The 15,369-nt window shown below is 35.5% G+C and overlaps 4 long non-coding RNA genes across 5 annotated transcripts; 2 read left to right on the top strand and 2 right to left on the bottom strand.

Moving 5' to 3' along the window:
* Positions 1 to 76: 76 nt before the first annotated feature.
* Positions 77 to 15,362, bottom strand: LOC139428920 (uncharacterized). The gene is made up of 2 exons (XR_011639594.1): positions 14,793 to 15,362; positions 77 to 2,623 (listed from the first exon to the last, which is right to left on the bottom strand). It is a non-coding gene; the product is annotated as an uncharacterized lncRNA (long non-coding RNA).
* LOC139428921 (uncharacterized) lies at positions 8,682 to 9,590 on the top strand. The gene is made up of 3 exons (XR_011639597.1): positions 8,682 to 8,929; positions 8,980 to 9,269; positions 9,349 to 9,590. It is a non-coding gene; the product is annotated as an uncharacterized lncRNA (long non-coding RNA).
* LOC139428922 (uncharacterized) lies at positions 8,980 to 10,911 on the bottom strand. Its single transcript, XR_011639598.1, has 2 exons — positions 10,130 to 10,911; positions 8,980 to 10,043 (listed from the first exon to the last, which is right to left on the bottom strand). It is a non-coding gene; the product is annotated as an uncharacterized lncRNA (long non-coding RNA).
* On the top strand, positions 11,055 to 14,003 carry LOC111427646 (uncharacterized). 2 transcript variants are annotated; one of them, XR_011639596.1, is made up of 4 exons: positions 11,055 to 11,115; positions 11,163 to 11,768; positions 11,824 to 12,007; positions 12,941 to 13,579. It is a non-coding gene; the product is annotated as an uncharacterized lncRNA (long non-coding RNA). The 2 variants fall into 2 exon arrangements; XR_011639595.1 differs by lacking the exon at positions 11,055 to 11,115 and adding an exon at positions 13,730 to 14,003 and having other exon boundaries at positions 11,384 to 11,768; positions 12,941 to 13,545.
* Positions 15,363 to 15,369: the final 7 nt, after the last annotated feature.

The following is a 15,369-nucleotide window of genomic DNA, read 5'->3' as shown; positions in this document are numbered from 1 at the left end:
ATTGCTTTTAGTATTGTCCCAAGGATTTGTTAAGGAGCGTGAAACGAGCAGTGGTAATAATAAAATTACTTGGTGATTTAATTTGGTTTATTTTATTGTCACTTAGTGAAACGTAAACCTTAATAACAATAAAAGTGTAATTATTTTATTATCACATCATTATTTATTGTTTTTATAACAAAAAAGATTTTTTATAATCACAAAATTTTTTGGTGAAAAATTTCTGTTGGTGCTAGTGACGTATTGACATATGGAGAAGTGAAACATAGCCTAAATTTATAAATAAGAAAAATACGTTATATATATGAAAATAAGATTGTAGAAATAAATTTATTTGGCACTTACTTTATTATTTGGATAACGGCGAGATTTAGATGTTATAGGGATATAAGGAAATATTTCGAAGTGCGGTAGGTGTTTGAAATAAAATCAAAAGATGGCGCTAAAGCCTTTTTTTTTAATTTTAAACACTTTTTTTAATTAATAATTAAAAATAAATGTTTATTACTTAGTAGAACTCGATATTAATAGGCGATAAGTAAAATATACTTATATATTTAGAGTTTGATTTAGATGTAATCTCACAAATTGACAATTCAAAACAACGACTTAACCTCAAATGTCAAAGAATTAATCTTAAAATTACACTAACAAACAATTCTTGGTTACTTGTTAAAGAGGAACCTATATTGCGATTGGGAGGAGTTATTAAAGCCACCAATTCTGTTGAGTGTAAAAATATTTTTTTTTCTGCTAACATCTTTTCTTACTTCTCCCAACATCCTGGCTCTCATTGCTTCTTTCTCAACAATTCTGTTCCACGTCTTTCTTGGGCGTCCTCATCTCCGTGCTCCTCAGGGATTCCAGTTAAGTGCTGACATCTCAACTGGTTAATGAGACTTTCTTAGCCTGTATTGGGTCTAAGAGAATTGAGGAAATAAAGGAAATAGAGGGTTTATATCAGCAGAAAGGGGTCAAGATATCACCATAATATCAGTATTCGCCAGTGACAGATTATCTACAGCGAATGATCCTTTTCCTAAAGTAGTGCCTAAGGAGAGCTACTAATAAAGGAAAAATTAAGAATGTTAATTGACACCCCCGTAAAGCAAGCTGTTGAAGAAGACTTTTGGAAAGGAGAGCTAATTACAATTGTAAATATAACAGAGAAGATTAAGAAAAGAAAGCGATTAAGTTAAGAGCAAAAATCTCTTCAGCTTTTTTGATGACTGGGATTTGATGATTTATTAGGAAAGGAGGAAGAAGAAGAGGAAAAAATAGAACAACAATTCCTGGGCGATTTTATGGAAAAAATTACTCACTTTTGTCGTCCATTATGTTTCCATTTTTGTTTTATTATAGTCCGTTTGCATTGAATCCAAAATTAGTTATTTGAAATCTAGAATAAGTCTCACCTGGTCACACACAAACCTTAATATTCATTATCCATAAACAAAGAAAATCCAAGAAATCGTATACACAATCTAATTTATACTTTATCTTTTTTTGGGTACTTTATGAGTAAAATGGGAATCCCAATTTAACTACGTCACCACATACGTACAAACAATATTAATAAGTTAATTTAAATAAATCACCCTGTAGATAAAAACCACATAATTAGTGCACTCCAACAGGTGTCGGGAGAAAAAGACACCAGAGCACCTGATGAAGTACAATAGACATGTGATAGAAAAAAAACCTAAAATATATTGTAGTGAAATGACTAAATATTTCTTGTCGTTTTGTTACCAACCGTCGCGCGCGCTACTTCAGGTACCTGACTGGACATAAGTGCCTAAACGAAGCCAAGTACCGAGGTAGCGCGCACAAAAGTCAGAAAGGAATCTCAGATATGTACCGGCGTCGCACGAACTCTTCATAAAAACCTATTGAAGTTCTATTTTTCGCCCATGCTTCTATTTTGAACTGGAACAAACCTAAAAATAACACCTTTCACTCCTTTATCCGGACGGAATTTACTCAAATTTAGAAATGGAGAACAAGGTTGATGACGTCACTCAAAACGGAACCTTGAAATACTTTTGCTCAACACGCCGCCGGTATTACTAATACCAACCAAAAATTATGTTATATATAAAAAATTTTATCACTAAAAATACAAACTTAAATTTACACGATTTATGCACAAGGTAATTCCCCGAAACGAGTGTTTTAAAATTATAAAAAAAACTTTCACTGAACCGACCGGTTTGGATTTTATTTGAATTAATTTTATTGGATTTCATCGAATTTCATCAACAACTCATCGTATCAAGTGTTCGGTTTGAACTGGTAGACGACTGGATTCGAACTGACCCGCACTAACACGGTGCGCGAAATCAAGTGAGCCGAGCGCAGCCGATGAAGGCAGGAATTGGGAAAACCGGTGCGGTGTGTGCGAGTGTGTGTGTATGCCGCAAGCCGGGCCAATCAAGAATCCGGCTCCGCGTCCAGAATAGCGACCGAATCCGATGGTTCGCGAATCTCCTTGAATTGTTTAGTAGTGTGAGTCGGGTCTGTCTGGGTCCTTAACCTAACTTAACTACCGAGACGGCGGCCGTCTCACTCTCTTCCCCTTCCTTCCTCTCATCCTTTTTCTTCGTATCCCTTTTTTTTCAGTCTACAACGAAAAAGAGCCAAAGAATCAGATAAATTTTAAGTTACCCAAAATTTTCTTAAACAAAATTTACCACAGCAATATACAGTGTGCGGCAAAATTATAGAAAAAATTCAATATTGACGACTTAAAAACAAATGACTGCGTAAATAAGTGAATATGGACCGCACACTGTATATTTTGACGCACACTGTAAATTTTGCCGCACACTGTATATAGAAAATTGATTAATGAACCAAATATTTGAATTTCACAATATTTCATGTGAAAACGTTCATTATTACACTATAAAATACAATGGAAAAAAGTTCTTTTTGAAAGTTGATAATTATAATCGAACATTTTAATATTAAAAAGTGGTCCATGACGGAGCAATTTAGTTGATTCAGACAAGATTAACGCTGACTTATGCATGACTCATAAGCAAAGGAATTTTTGAAATTCTGACGCACGCTTTCTCGAGAAATCTATTTGCAATTTAGTTATGTTTATAAGAATAAGATTGAGACAAAAAAAAATCTTGATGTCGTGACGCGAACTTATTGCACCGCATTAAAATAGTTTTACTAAAGGTTACTTACCACCTCCTCTCGATTGACCTATTGATTATTGAATCATATTATACCGAGTGTTTCTAAAGTTCTTTTAGAAAAAGAATTTTTAGTTATCATTTTTGATAAAAAGGTTATTGAAAAAGTTCAGATTATAAATCCAGAAATAAATATATACGTTTAATCAAAGGTTAAATTATTAGGTTAAATTACTCCTATTATTTATAAACTTTATTGTTCACTATTTATCTTTTATTAACGTCAGCTGATACTCTTTTCAGTTCCTACGCCATCTTTTGCATACACACAAAAACATCATTGATAAAGACCGGCGAGACGATAGCAACAAACCGCCCAGCAACAAACTTTTTCCCTTATATTTCCACCTACTTCTAGGGCCCATATCTTTGTTATTTAGAAAGATAGCGAAAAACTAAGCACACGGTTAGAAAGCTTGGTCTTTTCTCTATCTTAAACCGAGTTTTCGTCCGCCGATATGTTGATAATAAGAGCAAGAAAAAATAAGAAACGTCGCGCTGCATTCAATTTACCTTAAAATTACCAAACTTCACGGCCTTGTGCAGCCGTTACCAGACGAAAATTTAATAAATGGTTTACATATTCGGAAAGAGCTGACCTTGGACTATCTTATTCCGAGTTTTCGTCCGTCAATATCTGTCAGCGTCTGTAAAAAAAACGCTCCTGAAAAAGAGTCTACAGTTGGCAACAAACTTTACCTTTGTATTTCCATCTACTTTTCGGACGGATATCTTTGTTACTTATAACGCTAGCGAAAAACTAAGCACACGGTTGGAAAGCTTGGTCTTTTCTCTATCCTAAACCGAGTTTTCGTCCGCCGATATGTTGATAATAAGAGCAAGAAAAAATAAGAAACGTCGCGCTGCATTCAATTTACCTTAAAATTACCAAACTTCATGGCCTTGTGCAGGCGTTACCAGATGGAAATTCAATAAATGGTTTACATATTCGGAAAGAGCTGACCTTGGACTATCTTATTCCGAGTTTTCGTCCGTCAATATTCGTCGGCGTCTGTAAAAAAGACGGTCCTGAAAAGGAGCCTACAGTTGGCAACAGACTTTACTTTTGTATTTCCATCTATGTACTTTTCGGACGGATATCTTTGTTATTTATAACGCTAGCGGAAAACTAAGCACACGGTTGGAAAGCTTGGTCGTTTCTCTATCTTAAACCGACTTTTCGTCCGCCGATATGTTGATAATGAGAGCAAGAAAAAATAAGAAACGTCGCGCTGCCACGAATTTTTGCCGCGGCTAAACCACGCTTGGGTCAATAACTCTCTTATATGACGGGGAGAAAACTCTAGAACTATATTCATCTTATGGGAAATTTTCTGCTCTTTTCATCGGTATATAACACATCTCAATCACACGTTTGCACAATCGTTTATCAGCCCAGCAACAAACTTTTCCCTAGTATTTCCGTCTACTTTTCGGGCCAATATTTTGGTTATCTAGAAAGATAGCGAAAAACTAAGCACACGGTTGGAAAGCTTGGTCGTTTCTCTATCCTAAACCGAGTTTTCGTCCGCCGATATGTTGATAATAAGAGCAAGAAAAAATAAGAAACGTCGCGCTGCATTCAATTTACCTCAAAATTACCAAACTTCACGGCCTTGTGCAGCCGTTAACAGATGGAAATTCAATAAATGGCTTATATATTTGGAAAGAGCTGACCTTGGACTATCTTATTCCGAGTTTTCGTCCGCCAATATCTATCAGCGTCTGTAAAAAAAACCCACCTGAAAAAGCCCCTACCGATAAAAACACGCAAATATTTCTTGCACTAATAACTTTCCTATTTGACAGGGAGAAAACTTTACAACAATATTCAGCTTATGGGAAATTTCCTGCTCTTTACAACGATGTGTGACACACCGTGATCACACGTTTGCACAATCCTTTTTTCTGACTATGAACTACCTAAACCACGAATTTTTGCCGCGGCTAAACCACGCTTAGGTCAATAACTAACTCTCTTGTATGACGGGGAGAAAACTCTAGAACTATATTCATCTTATGGGAAATTTTCTGCTCTTTCCAACGGTGTCCGACGCACTTCGCTTACGCGTTTGCATACGCGTTTTTTAAATTGATGAACTGAGTTAAAATGCAAAGTTGGTAACGTTACCAGATTCAAAACCATCAAAACACAATTCAACAATTCAAGTCTAAAATCACTCAAATTCTTCCAGATTCTGATAAAATAGGTGTAACATGAAATAATCTTTCCTTTTTGAACAGTTTAACATGTTTCTAAACGTAAAACTAAAACTAGAACTAACACTAGCACTATCACTAGAACTAACACTAGACCTAGAACTAGAAACTTTCGGGTTCGCTTCCAACTTGTTTTCTGAAGAAGGTTGCAACTTGGCACCCGAAACGTCAAAATTTTTTTCAAAAAACGCACGGCTCAACCCGAAAGTTTCTAGTTCTGGGTCTAGTGTTAGTTGTAGTGATAGTACTAGTGTTAGTTTTAGTTTTATTAACACCGGCCGTGAAACCCTTCGTACTTATATGTTTTTAAACGGTTTTAAATAAATTAAGAGTGAATGAAAAATTATCTGTCAACATGAAATGAAGTTAGGATTCTCTCTCAGGTAAAACTTTGTTCCAATTTTTCCTTCATCATATAAGAAAGTTAGGTTAAAAAGTGATTGCGTTCTGCAAGCTGTAGGTTGTCTTTCAGGTGCGTTTCTTTTACAGACGTTGGCAGATATTGACGGCGTCTGTAAATGAATATTCGAAATAAGACAGGCCAAGGTTAGCTCTTTTCGAATATGTAAACCATTTGTTGAATTTCCTTCTAATAAGGGCTGCAATTTTTTCGCTATTTTTCTAGATAACGAAAATATTGGACCGAAAAGTAGACGGAAATACAAGGGGAAAGTTTGTTGCTGGGCTGAAAAACGATTGTGCAAACGTGTGATTGAGATGTATTATATACCGTTGAAAAGAGCAGAAAATTTCCCATAAGATGAATATAGTTCTAGAGTTTTCTCCACGTCATATAAGAGAGTTATTCACCCAAGCGTGGTTTAGCCGCGGCAAAAATTCATGGCAGCGCGACGTTTCTTATTTTTTTTTGCTCTCATTATCAACTTATCGGCGGAGGAAAATAGCGGTTTAAGATAGAGAAATGACCAAGCTTTCCAACCGTGTGCTTAGTTTTTCGCTAGCGTTATAAATAACAAAGATATCCGTCCGAAAAGTACATAGATGGAAATACAAAAGTAAAGTTTGTTGCCAACTGTAGGCTCCTTTTCAGGGGCGTTTTTTTGACAGACGCTGACAGATATTGACGGACGAAAACTCGGAATAAGATAGTCCAAGGTCAGCTCTTTTCGAATATGTAAACCATTTACTAAATATCCATCTGGTAACGGCTGCACAAGGCCGTGAAGTTTGGTAATTTTGAGGTACATTGAATGCAGCGCGAGTTTCCTAATTTTTTTCGCGCTCTCATTATCAATATATCGGCGGACGAAAACGCGGTTTAGGATAGAGAAAAGACCAATCTTTCCAACCGTGTGCTTAGTTTTTCGCTAGCGTTATAAGTAACAAAGATATCCGTCCGAAAAGTAGATGGAAATACAAAGGTAAAGTTTGTTGCCAACTGTAGACTCTTTTTCAGGAGCGTTTTTTTTTTACAGACGCTGACAGATATTGACGGACGAAAACTCGGAATAAGATAGTCCAAGGTCAGCTCTTTCCGAATATGTAAACCATTTATTAAATTTTCGTCTGGTAACGGCTGCACAAGGCCGTGAAGTTTGGTAATTTTAAGGTAAATTGAATGCAGTGCGACGTTTCTTATTTTTTCTTGCTCTTATTATCAACATATCGGCGGACGAAAACTCGGTTTAAGATAGAGAAAAGACCAAGCTTTCCAACCGTGTGCTTAGTTTTTCACTATCTTTCTAAATAACAAAGATATGGGCCCTAGAAGTAGGTGGAAATATAAAGGAAAAAGTTTGTTGCTGGGCGGTTTGTTGCTATCGTCTCGCCGGTTTGATAAAGTAAAAACACTTTTAGCTCATGATAACCACGTGCTTGTCATCTCACTTTTTTTTATTCGTACCGCGAAATTAACTTTGTACAATTTTATTAATTTAATTTTAGATTTTACCTCGAAAATGTTTCTTTTAACCGGTTGTTGTTAAAAATAATCGAAAGTTGCAGAAACAAAAGCGCATCATCTCGCGTACGACGATGACGGTAACGCCCCCGTACGGTCTGGTCGGTTGCTAAGGGGATTCTGGTCTCTTTGAAACGATCGCGCTGCCGTTGCTCCTCCACCGCCGTTCGACTCAAGGTCGCAAGAAGGACTCAATCAGTCACAGAATTATCGCGTCGGGCGCATTCTTAAGAACGGTATGCAGCAGTCGCCTCCTTTTGCGATTTGGGTCGACTTCGTTGTCGTCATCATCGAAGCAACTCTTTCTTTAAATTTTCAAAGCTAAAGCACTTGATGTATTCATTTCTGGTTTGTTCTAAAACAATAATGTAGGCAATTATGACACATTGTGGTCTGCTTTAGAAAAAGTATTGAAGTCTCTTTCATGACAGTTATTGCTTGGTACTCAACTCAAAAAAAGAAGTGTTTTATATTCCAACCTTCTTCAAACACAAACATGAATTATAACCTCTTCTCAGTATTGTTTCGGATAATTTTAATAACTAATTTGACGTTTTTAATGACGTTCTAAAAGTCACTTTTGGCGTTTATTCAACTTCACGGTAAAGTGTACTAAATTTGACCAAGATGGCCGATTTTCACATCCGCCAACTATAAAAACATAAAATAATAGATAATTATTTGGTTAACGCAATTTTCGTAGTAATTTAATTGTAATTTTTATTAATTATGACTTTTAAACCGCTTTATAAAAGTTAATTTAAACATTGATTAATAAATTAAGTTTGATATAAATTTTAATTTACGATTGCTTTTTTGACAGTTGAGGTTATGTTGTGGTAATGTGAATTATCAGATGGTTTTTTTTACGTTTAAATTGATTAAATTCATTAACGGCAAAAATAAGTTTAATTCTAAAATGAAGATGTGCCAAAATCTGTTTTATTAAGTAATCTTTAAACCAATTTTGTTTACGTAGTTGTAACAAGTTTAAATGATTTCTGGGTGTCGTTTAGGTTCATTTTATTGCATGTTAAAGAATCCAATTCATTTCTAAATATCAATGCAATTTTAATTACTACTTTGACGTTTTTAAAGACGTTCAAAAAGTAATTTTTGTTTATTCAACTTCACGGCAAAGTATACTAAATTTGACCAAGATGGCCGATTTTCACATCCGCCAACGTTAAAAAATAATATTATTAAATAATTATTTGCTTAACGCAATTTTTGTAGTAATTTTATTCTAATTTTTATTAATTATGACTTTTAAACCGCTTTATAAAAATTAAATTAAACTTTGATTAATAAATTAAGTTTGATATAAATTTTAATTTACGCTTTTCTGACAGTTGAGGTTATGTTGTGTTAATGTGAATTATCAGATGGTTTGTTTACGTTTAAATTGATGGATTTAATTCATTAACGGCAAACATAAGTTTAATTCTTAAATGAAGATGAGTGAAAATCTGTTTCATTAAGTAATCTGTAAAGAATTTTTATCTACGTAGTTTTATATGGATGAAGAATGTCATTTATATTTACGAGCTTTGATGTAGAAATGCATAAAAACTTTTGTGTAAGTTACTAAAATTTAATAATTTGGTGTCTATATTCTATTATTCTTAGAATACAATTGCATTGATTATCAATCAAGGTGACTTGAAGGAGTATTGTTACATGATCGCCTTTAGCCTATAATCTAAATTATTATTGAAAATGTTTATAAATAAGATTTCTTAGAAAAAAGTACACTCGCCGGTTTCGGGAATGCGGCCTTGGTAGATTACAGTTAATCAGAACCGGCGATTATCTCTCCTCTTTATTTTTGACTGAGTTGTTATTCTTGAATGACCCAAAACTTAGAAACTATTAACCTTGGGAATTTCTAAGAATTTGCAAAAAAAGAATTTGCTCAGGTATTTTTTGCTTTACATAACTTTGAACGAAAAAAATTCTTAACGGTTTGTATTAAAATTTACCACGAAAATTGCACAGGTGTTGAATAGAAATACCGTAAAAGCTCTTTCGAGAGGCAAGGGCTTCGTCGTGTAGCAGATGGTGGCAAATAACCACTACCTCGACACGTTAACCAATAAGAAGCACTTTGCAAGCTGTCGTCTATTAAAATTGTTATCAATAAGTTGAAGCACCTTTAATGACTTACATTACCGCAAATGTATAATAAAAAATTTATTAATAAAATTATATAATAAATTTTTTGTTTATCGAAAGATTTACAATTCTTTTCTTATCGTTGAATTTGTGCCTAATTTTTTTAAGATGTCCAAGCTGATAAATAAATATTCTGATTAAATGAACATCGCTTACCAATATTATACCTCACGGTTATTGTTGCGTGTATCACGATAAGCAAGATCCTTAATCGCTTGTGATGACGGTTTAAGGCAGATGGTATACGTATATAATTGGCAAGTTTTATTTTTAACCGTTCTTGATTAATTAACTGATAGATCAGCTTTTAAAATTAATCGATTTTGTGGAATATTAATAATTAAATTAATTAAAGTTAACTTTATTTTAAATAAAATTTGAATTCTTTAGGTTACATAAACCTCAGCAGAAAGGTTCTTCAAGATCTTAGGGACCCCTTTTTTGGAGATAGGCTTGGGTAAAATCCGGATTATGTTGGCCTTTGCCTCTAAGATAAGCTGGTTGGGAAGACCGCAGTGCTGATTAAAAGGGGTTTAATGAAATTTCAGAATACAAAAAAAAATCTGCATCGAAAAGTCAAGCAGGTAAAGTCAAAATTACTTACATACATGAAGATTTAATGATTAAATCACCACACATTCTCCAAAAATCTTCCTACCACATTATTTCTTGAAAATTGATGAAGTTGGTTAATTTATGAATAAAATTCACTTATTTAGCATGATATAAATTTTGGTACATCAATGCAGGGCGTTTACATTTGAGTACCGTCGAGACGCCTGTCCTTGATCTTCTTCGGAGACGTCTAGACGTTAAAAGCGCACCAACAACCGATCCGTACCGAAGGGGCCGGCCCGGGGTCGACTCGGGTCGGATCGGGTCGATGAATAGGACGTGGAAAACTCTCGAAAACGTTGCCGAATCTCTTTTTATAGAATCAAAAAGAATTATTAGTACCTAAGTATTAAAGAAAGAAGAGATTACACTGGAGTCACTGAAGGAAGATGAAAGACTCGCGACCCTTCGGGTGTCGAACTCCACTCTGGAAGGTTTCTGGCGTTAGGGCTTGTATGTGTGCTGCGCCGTGCGCTTGGGGGCCATTGCGACGTCTAGACGTGAGGGGCGAGGGCGGTTTGGGGGGAGAAGCTAAAACCGACGAGGTGGGACGGAGACGGAGGGGTTGGGGTAGGCCACGGCGCAGTTACGGACGTGCAACCGGAAGTAGATGTGCGCAACCGGTTCCAGTTCGAGGAAGGTCGACGTCGACGTTTGCAGTACTGATTTTGGAATGGTTGGCGTCACGACGCCAAATTATTTTATTTATTTTAATTTTTGCAAATTCATTTTCAACTTGTCAGAATAAAAAAGGCAAAAAATAACTCAAATCACTAGAAACAATAAACCCTTATTTGTAAAACAAGAACGTTTATGTCGGTACAATCCCACACCTTTAACCGACTCAACCGACAAATTCCAATCTCATGCCGCATTTCTTTGTTGTCATCACGTAACAGTCGTTAGGGGGGAGAAAACTGAAGGAACTACGCGATGTAAAATGTTCGTAAATGCGGAGAGATCTCTCACGTTCAGGTAGAAACGAAATGGGCACAAAAGAACTGCCGTATAATGCTTACTAGTTATTACATTTTAGGGGGAGCAAAAGTATCACGACCTAGGGTAGGTTTCGATACCTTACCCTAAGCCGATACTAATAACATCGAAGTACTATATATTTTTTAAGAGCAGTGTCACATTTCAAATATAACATCGAAGTAATCTAGATATGCGTAGTTGCCTTGGAGCCACAGTACAAAATAAAATTAGAATTGTAAACAATACTTGATTTATTTTTAAAATACGTTTTGACGTATTAAAGATTTAAATAGTAGTACTTGTCGTAAGACAATTCAATTAAAGTGTTTTACAACTTTTTGTAATTCTAACTGGTCACAAGAACACAAGTTTTATCTTGCCACAAACAAAGTGCTATGCTATGTATTTTGATAATTACATTAATTTAAACTAAATCTGATCAGTGATAATCCGCATCATACTCAAAACTAAAGTTCTGTTAAAATCAACCAAGATTTTGTTGCATCATCCTGTCACTGCAACATTAATCCTTTCCCTGAGTTCTAATGTGTTTGGTAGTGGGGGAACGTAAACAAAATCCTTTATGTGCCCCCAAAGAAAAAAATAACAAGGCGTTAAGTCAGGTGGTCGAGACGGCCAAATAAATAAAGGTAAGTTATTCGCACCAACATGGTCAATCTAACGATACGAAATTTCATTATTCAGGTATTTGCATACTCCAATGAAGGAATGCCAAGCTGGGATATAAAACTGCAACATATCCAAGTTTCTACACATAGAAAAGTAGTAGTTCTGGACTCTAAAAGTATACAATTGATTTTAAATTTGAAGAATAGCAGTGGAAACGCAAGTTGTGGACTGCTACCATAGTGGACAAGTGATTTAAAAAGTAATTATTTTAGAATCATTATATACGAGATAGCAATTATGAATCTCCAGCTATTTAAGGAGTATAGTTGTATTAAGATAAAATGACTATATAACAAAGACAAATTCATTCAATTAGAATTTAATATAGGAAAATATGAAAGACCTCGGTTATCGACCATTTAGTTCAATCGTAAAAAATTATATGTAGTTGTAAATAAAGCGACCTTGAAGATTGTATTTCGGGGAACGTGTTTTATATCCGGACTATAAAACCCGTCACGTTCTATACCTACTACAAAACACGTTTACATACCCACATACACACAGATAGACCAACCGATAATTGTTCGATTTAACTACTACCACTTCCTCTAAAGTCCAAACCAAAACGGTCTTTACAACTTTACTAAATGGTCGATTGGATCGGTGCTTTTAAACGTTATAAATGAATTTATGGCCAATTTAAGCTTCGGGCCTATAGATATAAGTATTTAAACGGGGCGGAAACTTGGTCATGTCACATTTATCACCTATCGGTGGGCAATAAATTCGTATTTATACTACAAAATCGAATGTAAATCTAGTGGCGTTAGATGAAATTGTAGCCGACTTTCTATATAAGAGTTATCAAATAATTAAATCGTTTTATTTATGTCTATCAATGGATAGATATTAGTTTAATGATATCATAAAAAAGAAAGTTTTGAGTTACTTGTAATTGGATTTAATTTTACGTTATGACACGTCAGTGTAAATTATACGATATCGAAATTATGTGTTATGATTAAAAATTCCCGGAACCATATTTTTAACGCTTATTATGACTAAGAGATTCAAATGTCGATGATAAATTGATGTATCGGTTTCTGAATGTTTCGATTAATTAAAAGCGGTTATGAATTTAAGTTAGTTTCATTATAGCAGATAATAAAAGTATGTATTTTTTGTTTAGGAAAATTGGCAAAAACATTGGGGAAGTACCAGGTACGAGGGCTGGAAGATCAACAACTGACGTAGAGAGACTGGATAGTGGAGAGGAAAATCTTGAGCAAAATAATGGGATCAATCAGGGAACCACAACTATATGAAGAGATTATAAAGCTTAACATGTCCAGAGGATGCCGGATGATAGTGTACCACAGAAGTCACCACAACAAGAACACCTTTAAGATAGGAGACCGATTTAGGTACCCAGATAACGAAGGAAGGATGAGGTGCGGAACATGTTAGGAGTTGCAAACTAAAAATGAGCATCAAAAGACAGATATGGATGGAAGTGGAAGATTGAGGAGACCAAGCCTCGAATTGGGTTGGGTTGATAACACAGAAGTTCCGAACATGTTTATACTATACACCTTTTTACTTTTGAAGCCTATATTCTTCGCAGAAGCAACCCAAGAAGACAGTCGACGTTGCCTATTTAGATTTTATTCGATATACAACAAACTTAGAAGATCATGTTGTAGCACCGACAGTATTGCTCTAAGAGTCTTTACAACAGAGGACGCAATTAGCTTAATTCAATCGACGAAACATTTTATAGACTTGACAAAAAAGGTATTCATTTTTCAAGATTAAGACAATTCTCATATTAATAAACTGCTTTCTTGACGAGCTATTAGGCTATCTTATTGAGAGTGAAGCAGCTTGAGATATTAGGTTTTGTGCTTATATCTATATGTCTTTGTAATTCATCAAGAAGATGTATTTTGTCTACTAACAATTATCTTTTTTTTTTTAGTTCGCGTTGTGATGTTGAAGTATTGCAAAAATAATTTATGAAAATGAATATATACACAATTAGTTGGATTTTGAAGTTACTCAACCATACAGCAACTACAGATGTTGAGGTCATGTTAAATCGGCAAATTTTTAGTGGCGCTCAAGGTCTAAAAAATTATAGTTCAGTAACGATTTAAGCAGCTTGTATACTTTGTAGTTACAACCGCTGTAAAGTGGTAAACGCGACTAATAACACTACAATATAAACAACGTTCTTCAAAACTTAAAAGCTTATACACTATAAAATAATGATATATACTATTTGGAGTTATGTTATCAAAGTAAAACCCATAACCACAAGCAGCATGAGATAGTGCTTGGTTTAATGACTAATAATTGAAAATATTTTAACAACAGTTATATAATAATTTAAATTTTTGGTTAGAATTCAACAAATTTTTCAACTACTAAAAATTTATAACGTTTATTGGATTATTCCCATGAATCATTACAAACAACGATAAGTTTGTTGAAAGCAAATACTTGAACTAACAAACTAAAAAAAATATTTCCAAGAAACCTAAATGTAACCCGAATTGAATAGTGTTCAAGTGAAATGTTTGGCGAAAAATCGTGACTGAATGTCGATAATCGCTAAAAGGGTTTGTAATAGGATCGTAACGTATCGAACATAATACATATTCATTTGTAACTAAATAATTATGTACAAACCTACGTAGTGAGACATCCGTCGCGACACGCCGCATAGTGCCGATGTAAAATTGCGTCATGCCAATGACTCACTACGGCAACGTAACGCATTATATTTATACGGACAGTTTACGTGTCAAATGTATGTATGTGTGGATACTGGCAGATCTGTTCTATAAATAGAAACACTACACCGTAGAGTGCATTCATTCATTGCAGTTGTATAGTGTGGCATGAATACTCTAAGTACTTAAACGCAGGGGAAGAGGAAACGTCCACGACCGTAACAGGTCTATGGCCACGGAGAAGGTCAACATTTTTGCGATTAATCCCCAGTGCGTTTTTGAAAACACCTACGTTACGTTACTCACCAATTTTTAGTTTTATATTTTTTCTTCAATTTGTTTATAAAAACTCGTCGCTACTCCTTTGAGATCCATGGATCACTGTACTCACACAAAACACTTTCGTATAATACTTCTTGGTCTTGGAGCCGGCACTAAAGTGGAAAGAATTCGGCAAGCACATGTCCTTCTAAGCTGTCCAGCGACGGATGGCGCATGCCCGTTTTACGTCCATCTCTGTCCGACGCAAGCGTTTTGATCGGAGAGAGGTGAATGGCAGAGGCGGTGTTATCGTCAACAGAACGGAGAGAGGCTTAGCAACCGTTGAGATAGCAACGCAGGTTCCGGCGTCCGACGTCGTCGTCGTCTGCGGAATGGGTGGGGTGACCTGTCTGACGTCGCGACAGAGAGCGCACTGGTGCGAAGTACATGTGCACCCGGCAATATAACGTGCGCTCTTTCTTTCTTGAATGTTGGTTCGTTTGCTGTTGGCCCGCTTGGGGTCTGTCTACCTGCCTATGCCTCCGGGGAACTATGCCGGGTGTGTACGGTCGTCGGAAGGACCACGGGTCGCGACCCTCACCACCCCACCCCATTCCTGAAC

The sequence above is a fragment of the Onthophagus taurus genome, chromosome 2 (genome assembly GCF_036711975.1).
Source record: "Onthophagus taurus isolate NC chromosome 2, IU_Otau_3.0, whole genome shotgun sequence".
Taxonomy (NCBI): domain Eukaryota; kingdom Metazoa; phylum Arthropoda; class Insecta; order Coleoptera; family Scarabaeidae; genus Onthophagus; species Onthophagus taurus.
Note: the sequence above shows the minus strand (reverse complement) of the source record. Positions and strands in the feature narration are given on the sequence as shown.